Source organism: Scyliorhinus torazame, chromosome 5 (genome assembly GCF_047496885.1).
Source record: "Scyliorhinus torazame isolate Kashiwa2021f chromosome 5, sScyTor2.1, whole genome shotgun sequence".
In the NCBI taxonomy this organism is placed as follows: Eukaryota; Metazoa; Chordata; class Chondrichthyes; order Carcharhiniformes; family Scyliorhinidae; genus Scyliorhinus; species Scyliorhinus torazame.
In genome coordinates, this window is record NC_092711.1 from 12,966,847 (window position 1) to 12,980,978 (window position 14,132).

The following is a 14,132-nucleotide window of genomic DNA, read 5'->3' on the forward strand; positions in this document are numbered from 1 at the left end:
CTGTGTCTGTCTCTCTCTCCCTGTCTGTGTCTCTCTCTCTCCCTGTCTGTGTCTGTCTCCCTCTCCCTGTCTGTGTCTCTCTCTCTCCCTGTCTGTCTCTCTCTCCCTGTCTGTGTCTGTCTGTCTCTCCCTGTCTGTGTCTGTCTCTCTCTCCCTGTCTGTGTCTCTCTCTCTCCCTGTCTGTGTCTGTCTCTCTCTCCCTGTCTGTCTCTGTCTCTCTCCCTGTCTGTGTCTGTCTCTCTCTCCCTGTCTGTGTCTGTCTGTCTCTCCCTGTCTGTCTCTCTCTCCCTGTCTGTGTCTGTCTCTCTCCCTGCCTGTGTCTCTCTCTCCCTGTCTGTGTCTCTCTCTCTCCCTGTCTGTGTCTCTCTCTCTCCCTGTCTGTGTCTGTCTCTCTCCCTGTCTGTGTCTGTCTCTCTCTCCCTGTCTGTGTCTGTCTCTCTCTCCCTGTCTGTGTCTGTCTCTCTCTCCCTGTCTGTGTCTGTCTCTCTCCCTGTCTGTGTCTGTCTCTCTCTCCCTGTCTGTGTCTGTCTCTCTCTCCCTGTCTGTGTCTCTCTCTCTCCCTGTCTCTCTCTGTGTCTCTCTCTGTCTGTCTTTCTCGCTCTCTCTCTCAATCTCTCGCTCTCACACTCTTGTCTGTCTGTTGCTTTCTCTCTCTCTCTCTGTCTCGGTCTCTCTCGAGTTCTCCATCTCTCAATCTCTGTCTCTCTGAGGTGAATTGGACATTCTGAATTCTCCCTCTGTGTACCCGAACAGGCGCCGGAGTGCGGAGACTAGGGGCTCTTCGCAGTAACGGCCCGTGCAGTGTTGACGTCCGCCGACTTGTGACACCAATAAAGATGATCATCTTCGTCCTGGGGCCAGAGTTCCTCCGTGCCTCTGAGAAAATGCCCTTGCTTTTATGAAATCTCCCACTTCCAGCTTCTCGAGTCGATTAATTACGCAGACACGTTCATCGCCATGGTGAAAGTCAGCCAGTCGCTGCTCGAGTGCTCCTGCTCATTGCTGTGGACGGTATGTTTGTGGTGGGGGCCGGGGGGGGGGGGGGGGAAGGGGAGGGTTAAGGAGAGCAGGGAGGGGGGGGGGGCGGGTGTGGAAGGTGGTGGTCGGCGGAATGGGGGGTGCAGGCATGTGGTATCTAGAAGAGGACTTTGCAACTGGTTCGGCCCAGCATTTATCGCCCATCCCGAGTTGCCCCTGTTCCTGTGTAAAAGACTCGAGCAGGGGACTGAATGGGCCTCCTCCTGTTCCTGTGTAACAGACTCGACCAGGGGGCTGAATGGGCCTCCTCCTGTTCCTGTGTAACAGACTCGAGGGGCTGAATGGGCCTCCTCCTGTTCCTGTGTAACAGGCTCGAGCAGGGGGCTGAATGGGCCTCCTCCTGTTCCTGTGTAACAGACTCGAGGGGCTGAATGGGCCTCCTCCTGTTCCTGTGTAACAGGCTCGAGCAGGGGGCTGAATGGGCCTCCTCCTGTTCCTGTGTAACAGGCTCGAGGGGCTGAATGGGCCTCCTCCTGTTCCTGTGTAACAGACTCGAGCAGGGGGCTGAATGGGCCTCCTCCTGTTCCTGTGTAACAGGCTCGAGGAAGGGGGACTGAATGGGCCTCCTCCTGTTCCTGTGTAACAGACTCGAGGAGGGGGGCTGAATGGGCCTCCTCCTGTTCCTGTGTAACAGACTCGAGCAGGGGGCTGAATGGGCCTCCTCCTGATCCTGTGGAACAGGCTCGAGGAAGAGGGGCTGAATGTGCCTCCTCCTGTTCCTGTGTAACAGGCTCGAGGAGAGGGGGCTGAATGGGCCTCCTCCTGCTCCTGTGTAACTGACTCGAGGAAGGGGCTGAATGTGCCTCCTCCTGTTCCTGTGTAACAGACTCGAGGAGGGGAGACTGAATGGGCATCCTCCTGTCCCTGTGTAACAGGCTCGAGCAGGGGGCTGAATGGGCCTCCTCCTGTCCCTGTGTAACAGGCTCGAGGGGCTGAATGGGCCTCCTCCTGTTCCTGTGTAACAGGCTCGAGCAGGGGGCTGAAAGGGCCTCCTCCTGTTCCTGTGTAACAGACTCAAGGAAGGGGGGCTGAATGGGCCTCCTCCTGTTCCTGTGTAACAGGCTCGAGGAAGGGGTACTGAATGGGCCTCCTCCTGTTCCTGTGTAACAGGCTCGAGGAAGCGGGACTGAATGAGCCTCCTCCTGTTCCTGTGTAACAGGCTCGAGGAAGGGGGACTGAATGAGCCTCCTCCTGTTCCTGTGTAACAGGCTCGAGGAAGGGGGACTGAATGGGCCTCCTCCTGTTCCTGTGTAACAGACTCGAGGGGCTGAATGGGCCTTCTCCTGTTCCTGTGTAACAGGCTCGAGGAAGGGGTACTGAATGAGCCTCCTCCTGTTCCTGTGTAACAGGCTCGAGGAAGGGGGACTGAATGGGCCTCCTCCTGTTCCTGTGTAACAGGCTCGAGGAAGCGGGACTGAATGAGCCTCCTCCTGTTCCTGTGTAACAGGCTCGAGGAAGGGGGACTGAATGGGCCTCCTCCTGTTCCTGTGTAACAGACTCGAGGAAGGGGGACTGAATGGGCCTCCTCCTGTTCCTGTGTAACAGACTCGAGGAAGGGGGGCTGAATGGGCCTCCTCCTGTTCCTGTGTAAAAGGCTCGAGGAAGGGGGGCTGAATGGGCCTCCTCCTGTTCCTGTGCAACAGACACGAGCAGGGGGCTGAATGGGCCTCCTCCTGTTCCTGTGTAACAGGCTCGAACAGGGGGCAAAATGGGCCTCCTCCTGTTCCTGTGTAACAGACTCGAGCAGGGGGCTGAATGGGCCTCCTCCTGTCCCTGTGCAACAGACTCGAGCAGGGGGCTGAATGGGCCTCCTGTTCCTGTGTAACAGGCTCGAGCAGGGGGCTGAATGGGCCTCCTCCTGTTCCTGTGTAACAGGCTCGAGGAAGGGGGGGCTGAATGTGCCTCCTCCTGTTCCTGTGTAACAGGCTCAAGGAAGGGGGACTGAATGGGCCTCCTCCTGTCCCTGTGTAACAGACTCGAGCAGGGGGCTGAATGGGCCTCCTCCTGTTCCTGTGTAACAGGCTCGAGGAGGGGGGGACTGAATGGGCCTCCTCCTGTTCCTGTGTAACAGCCTCGAGCAGGGGGCTGAATGGGCCTCCTCCTGTCCCTATGCAACAGACTCGAGCAGGGGGCTGAATGGGCCTCCTGTTCCTGTGTAACAGGCTCGAGCAGGGGGCTGAATGGGCCTCATCCTGTTCCTGTGTAACAGGCTCGAGGAGGGGGGGACTGAATGTGCCTCCTCCTGTTCCTGTGTAACAGCCTCGAGCAGGGGGCTGAATGGGCCTCCTCCTGTTCCTGTGTAACAGCCTCGAGGAGGGGGCTGAATGGGCCTCCTCCCGTTCCTGTGTAACAGGCTTGAGGGGCTGAGTGGGCCTGTTTCTTGGTGACGTATAGAGGGGGAAGTGAGAGGAGATGGGACAGCGCAATCTCGGGCGGGGAACCACTACCCACCTCGATAAAGAACATCACACCCAACCTTTCTGACAAAGTTCGCTCCTGTGGAGAAAAATATTTATTGGAACGACCTTCAAACATAACTAATCGACCCTAAAATTTACACCAAAGAGTGACATTGAGCCAATGGTGACCCAAAGGCAGCGGTTTGAAGAGGCGGTGAGCGAGGGAGCGAGGCGGAGTTCTGGCAGCCGGGTAGTTGAAGGCACGGCCGGTCGTGGCGAGGTGGGAGGCGAGGGAGGGTACGAGGGCAAGTTCCCCGCTCCCCCTCGCTCAGTAGATCAGAGCCTTCGATTCGCCCCTCGGGAGTTTGATTTTTGCAAAGTTCTTGGTGATTATGTCGTAGAGGATGGCCTGCGAGAGAGAGAGGGAGAGAGAGAGAGAGGGTCATTTAACGGTGATCATCGTCCCCGAACACGAGCATTCGTTCTCGATCAGTGCTTACCCCCTTCCCTATCCCTAATTGCCCCTCGAATTAGCGGCGCACAGATGGATGAAGGCCAACAATACATTGGCCTCTGTCGAAGCCAGGTATTTCGAATACAACTAGTATAGGTTAAAGATAGCTGTTTAAGCATAAATATTAAGCCCCAGTTTTAAATACCCATTTAAAAATGAGAATTTCAGCACCCATAGATTCAGGTCTTCAATAGATACATGAAACAGCATAAAATTCCATCATAGATTAAAACAGCACAGTTGCAAGACAACTTGACACTGCTCGTACTATTGTCAAGGACAAGGGCCGAATTCCATGGCAACGAGATGGCAGGAGTCCAGTGCAGTTCGTAAGAGCATTGAATCAAATATATATTTTACTCAATCTTTCTCGATATGCAGTCTCCATTGTTACATTAGCCAAGCTATCTTAAAACCAGTTTATTGCTGGTAAAGATTAGCAGAATATCACATTCCATAACATGCAGACATGAAACAATTAAAAGTTAATGTTGCACATTGAAGATGGACGGCTTGCCATCGAATCAGATGTGTTTGAGTCTGGCCCAAACCAATTCGGATTATATTGGGGTGTAATTAGATGACTTAAGACAGATATGAAAGTGTATAACTGAAAAGTTTCTCCCCGCCATTTTAGTTATTTTTTGGGGTGTTAGTCTGTGTCAGTGATGTAGTCTGTCAGAGTGTTAGTCTGTCTGTTAGTCAGTCTGTCCTTAATAGTTTTGTTGTCTTTTGGGGGTTGTTCTGTCTTTGATTCTCTGAGTCTGTCAGTCTGTTTAGTACTTTGAGTTTGAGTTTAGCTGAAGATTAGCTCTCTCTCTCTCTTCATGTTTCATTTCCAGACTTTGACCTTTTACAAGTTACTTTCGAGCTGTCTGCCGAAGCAAAAAAGATAATGGGCGAAATTCTCCGGAAACGGCGCGATGTCCGCCGACTGGCGCCCAAAACTGCGCCAATCAGACGGGCATCGCACCGCCCCAAAGGGGCGGAATGCTCCGCATCTTTGGGGGCCGAGCCCCAACCTTGAGGGGCTAGGCCGGCGCCGGACGAATTTCCGCCCCGCCAGCTGGCGGGAAAGGCCTTTGTTGCCCCGCCAGCTGGCGCGGAAATGACATCTCCGGGCGGCGCATGCGCGGGAGCGTCAGCGGCCGCTGACAGTTTCCCACGCATGTGCAGTGGAGGGAGTCTCCGCCGCCTCCGCCATGGTGGAGACCGTGGCGGAGGCGGAAGGGAAAGAGTGCCGCCACGGCACAGGCCCGCCCGCGGATCGGTGGGCCCCGATCGCGGGCCAGGCCACCGTGGGGGCACCCCCCGGGGCCAGATCACCCCCCCCCCCACCCCCCAGGACCTCGGAGCCCGCCCACGCCGCCTTGTCCCGCCGGTAAGGCAGGTGGTTCAATTTACGCTGGCGGGACAGGCATTTTAGCGGCGGGACTTCGGCCCATCCGGGCTGGAGAATCGAGCGGGGGGCCCGCCAACCGGCGCGGCGCGATTCCCGCCCCCGCCAAATATCCGGCGCCGGAGACTTCGCCAACCGGCGGGGGCGGGATTCACGCCAGCCCCCGGCGATTCTCCGACCCGGCGGGGGGTTGGAGAATCTCGCCCCAGGTCTTTGATTCTCTGAAAGCTTCAAATTGTCTACGAATTGCCTTTTAAATGACTTTCAAATTGTAATCAATAGAAGACAAATAAAACAATTCCTATTGGCACCCGAGAAGTTTTAGCTGCAAATTTCTGCTGAGTCCCAGTATTCGCAAAGTGCTACTGGTAACCGAATAGTGGAATTGATATAAATTCCTTCAACTTTACACAGTCGAATAATACAAGGAATCGAACAACTTGGCATAGTCCAGAAATATTACAAATCTTACAACTTGTCGTATTGCGCCAGGACTTTGATTCATCAACTAAGCTTCCCCCAAACTTGGCGTAGTTCGGCAGGTTAAGATCCCTTCAAATTAAAGATGATAACAGCCTCCTCGATTACCTGCTGCAGCTGCGTACTAACTTTCTACCATTCGTGCACCGGAGATCTCTCCGCACCGAAGCATTTTGAAGTAAGGTGCCTATTTATTCTGGGGTTGAGGGGACTGGAGGGTGTCACTGAGCTGTTGGGGGGGGGGGGGGGGGGGGGGGGGGGGGGGGGGGGGGGGGGGGGGGGGGGGGGGCGAGGGTGGTAGAGGCGGGTTGCCTCACGTCCTTTAAAAAGTACCCATGATGAGCGCTTGGCAACGTCTTAACATTCGAGGCGATGGGCCTCGTGCTGGCCAATGGGATTAGGTGGGGAGGTCAGGGGTTATCATACTTGGGTGCAGACTGGAGGAGGTCACAGAGAGAGGGGTTTGCTCGGATTTACTCCCAACCAGATACTTACATACTGATGTCTGATCTCCATCACCGTGGCCCTCAGCTCGCAGTACTGCGCCTCGTCAATCTCGTGCACCAGCTTCCGATAATCGTCCTACAACCAGGAGAATGGGAGAGGTCAGCCGGGAGAGGTCAGCCGGGAGAGGTCAACGGGGTCAAGGGAGAGGTCGACGGAGAGAAAGGGAGAGGTCACCGGAGAGATAGGAGAGGTCAGCGGAGAGAAAGGGAGAGGTCAGCGGAGAGAAAGGGAGAGGTCAGCGGAGAGAAAGGGAGAGGTCAGCGGAGAGAATGGAGAGGTCAACGGAGAGAAAGGGAGAGGTCACCGGAGAGAAAGGGAGAGGTCAACGGAGAGAAAGGAGAGGTCAACGGAGAGAAAGGAGAGGTCAACGGAGAGAAAGGAGAGGTCACCGGAGAGAAAGGGAGAGGTCACCGGAGAGAAAGGAGAGGTCAACGGAGAGAAAGGGAGAGGTCAACGGAGAGAAAGGAGAGGTCAACGGAGAGAAAGGAGAGGTCAACGGAGAGAAAGGAGAGGTCAACGGAGAGAAAGGAGAGGTCAACGGAGAGAAAGGAGAGGTCAACGGAGAGAAAGGAGAGGTCAACGGAGAGAAAGGGAGAGGTCAACGGAGAGAAAGGGAGATGTCACCGGAGAGAAAGGAGAGGTCAACGGAGAGAAAGGAGAGGTCAACGGAGAGAAAGGGAGAGGTCAACGGAGAGAAAGGAGAGGTCAACGGAGAGAAAGGAGAGGTCACCGGAGAGAAAGGGAGAGGTCAACGGAGAGAAAGGGAGAGGTCAACGGAGAGAAAGGAGAGGTCAGCGGAGAGAAAGGGAGAGGTCAACGGAGAGAAAGGGAGAGGTCAACGGAGAGAAAGGAGAGGTCAGCGGAGAGAAAGGAGAGGTCAGCGGAGAGAAAGGGAGAGGTCAACGGAGAGAAAGGGAGAGGTCAACGGAGAGAAAGGGAGAGGTCAACGGAGAGAAAGGGAGAGGTCAACGGAGAGAAAGGGAGAGGTCAGCGGAGCGAAAGTTGAGGTCAACGGAGAGAAAGGAGAGGTCAACGGAGAGAAAGGAGAGGTCACCGGAGACAAAGGGAGAGGTCACCGGAGAGAAAGGGAGAGGTCAACGGAGAGAAAGGGAGAGGTCAACAGAGAGAAAGGGAGAGGTCAACAGAGAGAAAGGGAGAGGTCAACAGAGAGAAAGGAGAGGTCAACGGAGAGAAAGGGAGAGGTCACCGGAGAGAAAGGGAGAGGTCACCGGAGAGAAAGGAGAGGTCAACGGAGAGAAAGGGAGAGGTCAACGGAGAGAAAGGGAGAGGTCAACGGAGAGAAAGGGAGAGGTCAACGGAGAGAAAGGGAGAGGTCAACGGAGAGAAAGGGAGAGGTCAACGGAGAGAAAGGGAGAGGTCACCGGAGAGAAAGGGAGAGGTCAGCGGAGAGAAAGGGAGAGGTCAGCGGAGAGAAAGGGAGAGGTCAACGGAGAGAAAGGGAGAGGTCAGCGGAGAGAAAGGGAGAGGTCACCGGAGATAAAGGGAGAGGTCAGCGGAGAGAAAGGGAGAGGTCAGCGGAGAGAAAGGGAGAGGTCAACGGAGAGAAAGGAGAGGTCACCGGAGAGAAAGGGAGAGGTCAGCGGAGAGAAAGGGAGAGGTCAACGGAGAGAAAGGGGAGAGGTCACCGGAGAGAAAGGAGAGGTCAACGGAGAGAAAGGGAGAGGTCAACGGAGAGAAAGGGAGAGGACACCGGAGAGAAAGGGAGAGGTCAACGGAGAGAAAGGGAGAGGTCAGCGGAGAGAAAGGAGAGGTCAACGGAGAGAAAGGGAGAGGTCACCGGAGAGAAAGGGAGAGGTCAGCGGAGAGAAAGGGAGAGGTCAACGGAGAGAAAGGGAGAGGTCACCGGAGAGAAAGGAGAGGTCAACGGAGAGAAAGGGAGAGGTCAACGGAGAGAAAGGGAGAGGTCACCGGAGAGAAAGGGAGAGGTCAGCGGAGAGAAAGGGAGAGGTCAACGGAGAGAAAGGGAGAGGTCACCGGAGAGAAAGGAGAGGTCAACGGAGAGAAAGGAGAGGTCACCGGAGAGAAAGGGAGAGGTCACCGGAGAGAAAGGGAGAGGTCAGCGGAGAGAAAGGGAGAGGTCAACGGAGAGAAAGGGAGAGGTCAACGGAGAGAAAGGGAGAGGTCACCGGAGAGAAAGGAGGTCAACGGAGAGAAAGGAGAGATCAACGGAGAGAAAGGGAGAGGTCAGCGGAGAGAAAGGGAGAGGTCAACGGAGAGAAAGGAGAGGTCAACGGAGAGAAAGGGAGAGGTCAACGGAGAGAAAGGAGAGGTCGCCGGAGAGAAAGGAGAGGTCAACGGAGAGAAAGGGAGAGGTCAACGGAGAGAAAGGAGAGGTCACCGGAGAGAAAGGGAGAGGTCACCGGAGAGAAAGGAGAGGTCAACGGAGAGAAAGGAGAGGTCAACGGAGAGAAAGGGAGAGGTCAACGGAGAGAAAGGAGAGGTCAGCGGAGAGAAAGGGAGAGGTCAACGGAGAGAAAGGAGAGGTCAACGGAGAGAAAGGAGAGGTCAACGGAGAGAAAGGAGAGGTCAACGGAGAGAAAGGGAGAGGTCAACGGAGAGAAAGGAGAGGTCGCCGGAGAGAAAGGAAGAGGTCAACGGAGAGAAAGGGAGAGGTCAACGGAGAGAAAGGAGAGGTCACCGGAGAGAAAGGGAGAGGTCACCGGAGAGAAAGGAGAGGTCAACGGAGAGAAAGGAGAGGTCAACGGAGAGAAAGGGAGAGGTCAACGGAGAGAAAGGAGAGGTCAGCGGAGAGAAAGGGAGAGGTCAACGGAGAGAAAGGAGAGGTCAACGGAGAGAAGTCTTACAACACCAGGATAAAGTCCAACAGGTTTGTTTCGATGTCACTAGCTTTCGGAGCGCTGCTCCTTCCTCAGGTGAATGCAGAGGTATGTTCCAGAAACACATATATAGACAAATTCAAAGATGCCAAACAATGCTAGGAATGCGAGCATTAGCAGGTGATTAAATCTTTACAGATCCAGAGATGGGGTAACCCCAGGTTAAAGAGGTGTGAATTGTCTCAAGCCAGGACAGTTGGTAGGATTTTGCAGGCCAGATGGTGGGGGATGAATGTAATGCGACATGAATCCCAGGTCCCGGTCGAGGCCGCACTCATGTGTGCGGAACTTGGCTGTAAGTTTCTGCTCGGCGATTCTGCGTTGTCGCGGGTCCTGAAGGCCGCCTTGGAGAACGCTTACCCGGAGATCAGAGGCTGAATGCCCTTGACTGCTGAAGTGTTCCCCGACTGGAAGGGAACATTCCTGCCTGGAGATGGTCGCGCGATGTCCGTTCATTCGTTGTCGCAGCGTACCTCATACGCTGCAGGAAAGGATGTCCCGAAGCGTGGTACATTGGCGAGACCATGCAGACGCTGCGACAATCACCAGGCAGGAATGTTCCCTTCCAGTCGGGGAACACTTCAGCAGTTAAGGGCATTCAGCCTCTGATCTCCGGGTAAGCGTTCTCCAAGGCGGCCTTCAGGACCCGCGACAACGCAGAATCGCCGAGCAGAAACTTATAGCCAAGTTCCGCACACATGAGTGCGGCCTCGACCGGGACCTGGATTCATGTCGCATTACATTCATCCCCCACCATCTGGCCTACGAAATCCTACCAACTGTCCTGGCTTGATACAATTCACACCTCTTTAACCTGGGGTTACCCCATCTCTGGATCTGTAAAGATTTAATCACCTGCTAATGCTCGCATTCCAAGCATTTTTTGGCATCTTTGAATTTGTCTATATATGTGTTTCTGGAACAGACCTCTTCATTCACCTGAGGAAGGAGCAGCGCTCCGAAAGCTAGTGACATCGAAACAAACCTGTTGGACTTTAACCTGGTGTTGTAAGACTTCTTACTGTGCTCACCCCAGTCCAATGCCGGCATCTCCATAACGGGGAGAAAGGGAGAGGTCAGCGGAGAGAAAGGAGAGGTCAACGGGAACAACGGAGAGAATGGAGAGGTCAACGGGGGGGAATGGGAGAGGTGACCAAAAAACGAGGGAGGGTTCAGGGAGCTTCTTAGGAGTACAGAGAGAGAGACACAGAGAGACAGAGAGAGAGACACAGGGAGAGAGACACACTGAGAGAGAGAGAGACAGAGAGAGAGAGAGAGAGAGAGACAGACAGACAGAGAGAGACACTGAGAGAGAGAGACAGAGAGAGAGACAGAGAGAGAGGCACAGAGAGAGAGAGGGGGAGAGACAGACAGACAGAGACACAGAGAGAGAGAGAGAGAGAGACAGAGAGAGAGAGAGACAGAGAGAGACAGAGAGAGAGACAGAGAGAGAGAGAGAAAGACAGACAGAGAGAGACACAGAGAGACAGAAAGAGAGAGACAGAGAGAGACAGAGAGAGAGAGAGACAGAGAGAGAGAGAGACACACAGAGAGAGAGAGAGAGAGAGAGAGAGACAGAGAGAGAGAGACACAGAGAGAGAGAGAGAGAGAGAGTCAGAGACTGGGAGAGAGAGAGGTGGAGGACAAACAAAGATATCGAGACAGACACAGATACAGAATGGGTGGGACACAGCGAGCGAGAGGGAGGTGAACAGTTGAAGAAGTTTAGGGAGCGAGCGATGGGAAGCGGAGGGTTCTCAAGCGGTCAGAATCTGAGGCACGGAGGTTTGCTGGAGGAGGTTACAGAGATAGGGAGGATTGTAGGGACTGGAGGAGGTTACAGAGATAGGGAGGGGTGTAGGGGCTGGAGGAGGTTACAGAGATAGGAAGGGGTGTAGGGGCTGGTGGAGGCGACAGAGCTCACTCCCAAATGCTAGCAGGTTGAAGATGGGCTGATGGACTCACCACGTGCTGCTGTTTCGCTGCCTTGGCCACAGCGTCACCTCGATCCAGGAAATACCTGCGGAAGAAAGATAGATAGAGAGTGAGTGTGTGTGTGAGAGAGTGAGTGTGTGTGTGAGAGTGAGGGTGAGTGTGAGAGAGTGAGGGTGTGTGAGAGAGAGAGTGAGTGTGTGTGTGAGAGAGTGAGTGTGTGTGTGAGAGTGAGGGTGAGTGTGAGAGAGTGAGGGTGTGTGAGAGAGAGTGAGGGTGTGTGTGAGAGAGTGAGTGTGTGTGTGAGAGTGAGGGTGAGTGTGAGAGAGTGAGGGTGTGTGAGAGAGTGAGTGTGTGTGTGAGAGAGTGAGTGTGTGTGTGAGAGTGAGGGTGAGTGTGAGAGAGTGTGTGTGTGTGAGAGAGTGAGGGTGAGTGTGAGAGAGTGAGGGTGTGTGAGAGAGTGAGTGTGTGTGTGAGAGAGTGAGTGTGTGTGTGAGAGTGAGGGTGTGTGTGAGAGAGTGAGTGTGTGTGTGTGAGAGAGTGAGTGTGTGTGTGTGAGAGAGTGAGGGTGTGTGTGAGAGAGTGAGTGTGTGTGTGTGAGAGAGAGGGTGTGTGTGAGAGAGTGAGGGTGTGTGTGAGAGAGTGAGGGTGTGTGTGAGAGAGTGAGGGTGTGTGAGAGAGAGTGAGGGTGTGTGTGAGAGTGAGGGTGTGTGTGAGAGAGTGAGGGTGTGTGTGAGAGAGTGAGGGTGTGTGTGAGAGAGTGAGGGTGTGTGTGAGAGAGTGAGGGTGTGTGTGAGAGAGAGTGTGTGTGTGAGAGTGAGGGTGTGTGTGAGAGAGTGAGGGGTGTGTGTGAGAGAGTGAGGGTGTGTGTGAGAGAGTGAGGGTGTGTGAGAGAGAGTGAGGGTGTGTGTGAGAGTGAGGGTGTGTGTGAGAGAGTGAGGGTGTGTGTGAGAGAGTGAGGGTGTGTGTGAGAGAGTGAGGGTGTGTGTGAGAGAGAGTGTGTGTGTGAGAGTGAGGGTGTGTGTGAGAGAGTGAGGGTGTGTGAGAGAGTGAGGGTGTGTGTGGGAGTGAGGGTGTGTGTGAGAGAGAGAGGGTGTGTGAGAGAGAGTGAGGGTGTGTGTGAGAGAGTGAGGGTGTGTGAGAGAGTGAGGGTGTGTGAGAGAGTGAGGGTGTGTGAGAGAGAGTGAGGGTGTGTGAGAGAGAGTGAGGGTGTGTGAGAGAGTGAGGGTGTGTGAGAGAGTGAGGGTGTGTGTGAGAGAGTGAGGGTGTGTGAGAGAGAGTGAGGGTGTGTGTGAGAGAGAGAGGGTGTATGAGAGAGAGTGAGGGTGTGTGTGAGAGAGTGAGGGTGTGTGTGAGAGAGTGAGGGTGTGTGAGAGAGTGAGGGTGTGTGAGAGAGAGTGAGGTGTGTGAGAGAGAGTGAGGGTGTGAGAGAGTGAGGGTGTGTGAGAGAGTGAGGGTGTGTGTGAGAGAGTGAGGGTGTGTGAGAGAGAGTGAGGGTGTGTGAGAGAGTGAGGGTGTGTTGAGAGAGTGAGGGTGTGTGTGAGAGAGTGAGGGTGTGTGTGTGAGAGGTGAGGGTGTGTGTGAGAGAGTGAGGGTGTGTGAGAGAGAGTGAGGGTGTGTGTGAGAGAGTGAGGGTGTGTGTGAGAGAGTGAGGGTGTGTGTGAGAGAGTGAGGGTGTGTGTGAGAGAGAGGTGTGTGTGTGTGAGAGTGAGGGTGTGTCTGAGAGAGTGAGGGGTGTGTGAGAGAGTGAGGGTGTGTGTGAGAGAGTGGGGTGTGTGTGAGTGAGTGAGGGTGTGTGTGTGAGGTGAGGGTGGTGAGAGTGAGTGTGTGTGTGGTGAGTGAGTGTGTGTGTGAGAGTGAGGGTGTGTGAGAGAGGTGAGGTGTGTGTGAGAGGTGAGGGTGTGTGTGAGAGAGTGAGGGTGTGTGTGAGAGAGTGAGGGTGTGTGTGAGAGAGTGAGTGTGTGTGTGAGAGAGTGAGGGTGTGTGTGAGAGAGTGAGGGTGTGTGTGAGAGAGTGAGGGTGTGTGTGAGAGAGTGAGGGTGTGTGAGAGTGAGTGTGGTGTGTGGGAGAGTGAGGGTGTGTGTGAGAGAGAGGGTGTGTGAGAGAGAGTGAGGGTGTGTGTGAGAGAGTGAGGGTGTGTGGAGAGAGTGAGGGTGTGTGTGAGAGAGTGAGGGTGTGTGTGAGAGAGAGAGTGTGTGTGTGTGAGAGTGAGGGTGTGTCTGAGAGAGTGAGGGTGTGTGAGAGAGTGAGGGTATGTGTGAGAGAGTGAGGGTGTGTGAGAGAGAGAGAGTGTGTGTGTGAGAGAGTGAGGGTGTGTGTGAGAGAGTGAGGGTGTGTGAGAGAGTGTGTGAGAGAGAGAGTGAGGGTGTGTGTGAGAGAGTGAGGGTGTGTGTGAGAGAGTGAGGGTGTGTGTGAGAGAGTGAGGGTGTGTGTGAGTGAGTGAGGGTGTGTGTGAGAGAGTGAGGGTGTGTGAGAGAGTGAGGGTGTGTGTGAGAGTGAGGGCGTGTGTGAGAGAGTGAGGGTGTGAGAGAGAGTGAGGGTGTGTGTGAGAGAGTGAGAGTGTGTGAGAGAGTGAGGGTGTGTGTGTGAGAGAGTGAGGGTGTGTGAGAGAGTGAGGGTGTATGTGAGAGAGGGGTGTGTGTGAGAGAGAGAGTGTGTGTGAGAGAGTGAGGGTGTGTGTGAGAGAGAGTGAGGGTGTGTGAGAGAGAGTGAGGCTGTGTGAGAGAGAGTGAGGCTGTGTGTGAGAGAGTGTGTGTGTGTGTGAGAGAGTGTGTGTGTGAGAGAGTGTGTGTGTGAGAGAGTGAGGGTGTGTGTGAGAGAGTGAGGGTGTGTGTGAGAGAGTGAGGGTGTGTGAGAGAGAGTGAGGGTGTGTGAGAGAGAGTGAGGGTGTGTGAGAGAGAGTGAGGGTGTGTGAGAGAGAGTGAGGGTGTGTGAGAGAGAGTGAGGGTGTGTGAGAGAGTGAGGGTGTGTGAGAGAGTGAGGGTGTGTGAGAGAGTGAGGGTGTG

The 14,132-nt window shown here is 54.7% G+C and overlaps 1 long non-coding RNA gene across 1 annotated transcript; it reads right to left on the reverse strand.

Annotated features, from left to right (window-relative positions):
- Positions 1–3,515: 3,515 nt before the first annotated feature.
- Positions 3,516–11,282, reverse strand: LOC140422631 (uncharacterized). Its single transcript, XR_011947527.1, has 3 exons — positions 11,161–11,282; positions 6,326–6,412; positions 3,516–3,846 (listed from the first exon to the last, which is right to left on the reverse strand). It is a non-coding gene; the product is annotated as an uncharacterized lncRNA (long non-coding RNA).
- Positions 11,283–14,132: the final 2,850 nt, after the last annotated feature.